Source organism: Triticum dicoccoides, chromosome 6A, assembly GCF_002162155.2.
Source record: "Triticum dicoccoides isolate Atlit2015 ecotype Zavitan chromosome 6A, WEW_v2.0, whole genome shotgun sequence".
Classification (NCBI taxonomy): domain Eukaryota; kingdom Viridiplantae; phylum Streptophyta; class Magnoliopsida; order Poales; family Poaceae; genus Triticum; species Triticum dicoccoides.
Genome location: NC_041390.1, coordinates 561433632 through 561436948, shown reverse-complemented (window position 1 = coordinate 561436948; position 3317 = coordinate 561433632).

Here is a 3317-nt window from a genome sequence, read left to right as displayed (position 1 = left end):
GTCCACAGTCCCCACCGTGTATGTCAGTCAGCAGATCCCTCCCTTGATCACTGGAGATGCAGCGCAGCGTGACGTCGTTTCCTGTACAACTCGTCGTCTTGAATGCAGTATGTCGTGGCATGTTGGGACAGGCGCTCCACGTCCTCTTCTTTCTTTGGCAGTGTCCCATGCATCAGGTACTCCCTAAACTCCTTGGTCCAACACTCCTCCTGGGGCTCGAGCGTCAAGAGCAACCGAGCTCCTGAGGTTGGGCCGCAATCTGGGGCTCCCGAGGCCGAGGGCTGACGGAGCTCCTCCCGAGGCTGAGTCGTGCTTGAAAGCGGCGTAGCTGATGGCTTGAAGAGCCGCTCTTCGAAGACGCCGGGCTCTTGCGGTTGCCGCTTGGATGCTCTATTTGCGATGTCGTCGGCTTCCTTGTTGGTGCCCCGGGGCACGTGCTGTAGCTCCAAGCCTGCGAACTGTTTTTCCATTTTGCGCACCTCAGCAAGGTAGGCCTCCATGTGCTCGTCCTTTGGCTCGTACACTTTGTTGGAGAAGTTGACGAGGAGCTGCGAGTTGCCCTTGACGGTAAGGCGCCTCACCCCCATAGCCGCCGCAGCCTTCAGGCTGTCTATGAGGCCCTCGTATTCTGCGATATTGTTGGAGACCTTCTCGCTATGCTGAAAGCAGAGTTGCACGGCGTAGCAAAGCTTGTCCTGAGTGGGCGAGATGAGCACTGCTCCAGCCCCCGCGCCCTGGTGTGCAAAGGCGCCATCAAAATACATGACCCAGCCATTTGGCGCCTCGCTTCCTGGGGAGGTGGACCGGTCTTCCCCTTCCTCAAGAGCCGGGGCATCTGTCCATTATGCCGCAAAATCGGCGAGCGCGGCTCCCTTGATGACCCTGGTGGTGCTAAACTCCAGCTGAAATGACTGCAGCTTGATGTTCCATTCAGCGACCCTTCCAGCTGAGTTTGGGCTCCTGAGTATCCTCTCCAATGGGTAAGACGAGATGACCTTGATGCGGTGCCCCTGGAAGTAGTGCTGCAGCTTGCGCGAGGCCACCGAAAGCGCGAGCAGGAGCTTCTGCAGCATGGGGTAGCGCGCCCTCGCGTTTCGCAGTCCAGTGGTGACGAAGTACACTGGGTGCTCGACGAGGGCCGGTACACTATTGAGGCTCGGGTCCTGCCCAGATTGTGGCATATCCTGAGGTGATGGGTCTCCTGAGACCTGAACGCCCTCAGGGGCTTCCGCGATGTTGCTCTACTGAGCTAGGTCCTCCGCCGCTGATGGCTTTGCTGCACCTCTCTGGCCTGGTGCTGCATCAGCTCTACCCTTGTCTTGACGCTCCTCCCGAACCGCCACCAGCGCCGCGCTGGCGGAGTATGGAGTGGCGGCAAGGTAGAGCAAAAGAGGCTCAAGAGGCCGTGGTGCCACCATCACCGGGGGGCTGGTGAGGTATTTCTTGAGGTCTCGAAAGGCCTGGTCGGCCTCCGGGGTCCACTCGAAGGGGCCTTTCTTCTTCATGAGCTTAAAGAAGGGCAAAGCGTGCTCGCCTAGCTTAGAGATGAAACGCCCTAACGCGGTCACTAGTCCTACCAGCTTTTGCATCTCCTTGAGGGTCTATGGTGGGCTCATGTCTTCGATGGACTTGATCTTTTCTGGGTTCGCCTTGATCCCTCTTTGGGATACAAGAAACCCTAGCAACTTGCCGGATGGGACACCAAACACACACTTCTCCGGGTTAAGCCTCAGGTTCACTTGGCGCAAGCTCTCAAAGGTATCCTCCAGGTCTTGAATCAACATCCCCGCCTCGCGAGATTTTACCACTATGTCATCAACGTAGTCCTCTGTGTTCCTGCCGAGCTGCCGCCCCAAGGCGATGTGCATCAGCCACTGAAAGGTTGCACCCGCGTTGCGAAGGCCGAAAGGCATGCAGGTGTAGCAGTACACCCCACATGGTGTCAAGAAGGCCGTCTTCTCCACATCCTCCACCGCCATCTTGATCTGATGGTATCCAGAGAACGCATCCAGGAAACACAACAAATCGCACTTGGCGGTGGAGTCGAAGATTTGATCAATGCACGGAAGGGGGAATGGGTCTTGGGGGGCAGGCTTTGTTTAGGTTGGTGAAGTCGACGCACATCTGTTCCTTCCTGCCTTTCTTCGGTACTACAACGGGGTTCGCCAGCCATTCGGGGTACCGAACTTCCCGGATTGTACCTGCCGCCTCTAGCTTGCGTATCTCTTGGACTATGAAGGTCTGCTTCTCAGTGGACTGCCATCTTGCTCGCTGCTTCACGGAGCATACATTGGGGCACACCTTTAGATGATGCTGGATTACCTCTCTCGGGACTCCTACCAGTTGATCGGGCTCCCAGGTGAATATCTCCTTGTTCGTGCGCAAAAACCTCACCAAAGCTTCTTCTTGCCCTGGGTTAAGGCCGGTTCCTATGGTGAAGGTGGCTCCTGAAGACCCACCCTCATTGACCGACACCTACTTGGTCTCCGCCTTGTCTTGGGTGAATAGCTTCTTTTTCTTGGTGGGCGCGGCCTCCTTGGCCTCCGGCGCACCGGTGCTGGCTGGCTGCGCCGCTGCCGTGGTCTTGAAGGCGAGCCTGAGCACCATCACGGCCTCCTTAGCGTCCTCTTGGATGGTGAGGATGCCCTTGCTCCCAGGCATCTTCATGAGGTTGTAGGTCGGGTGAGTTGCCGCCATGAACTGAGCGTGGGCCGGGTACCCGACGATGGCATTGTACGGGAGACCGATGCGGGCGATGTCAAAGTCCACCAGCTCGGTGCGATAGTTATCCCGCGTGCCAAAGGTGACACGGAGGCGGATCTGCCCCAAGGGATGAGCAGCTCCACCGCCCACTCATATGAAGGGCTTGCTGAGGCCGAGTCGTTCGAGCGGCACATGAAGAAGGCTGAAAGCTTCCACGGAGAGCAAGTTGAGGCCGGCGCCGCCGTTGATGAGGGTCTTGGTGACGGCCATGTTGTAGATGGTGGGCGTGCAGAGCATCGGAAGCATCCCTGAGCCGGCGGTGGAGCCGGGGTGGTCTTCTGAGTTGAAGGTGAGGTCGGCTTCCGGCACGGCCCAACCCGGCGGAGCCCCCGGGCGCTTGCAGGCGGCCCCAATCTGACGGAAGAAATGCTTGATGTGGCGATCTGAAGGAGGTGCTTGGGAGCCACCCAGCAGTGCCGCGACTATGTGGTGTGCCGGCGCCGCGTAGAGTGCAGTGAAGAGGTCGCGGAGTTCCCCCCAGGACGTCACCGTGGATCCCGGGAGGTCGAGCAGCCAAGCGCGCGGCTCGCCGGCGAGGGCCAGGGGGAACAAGT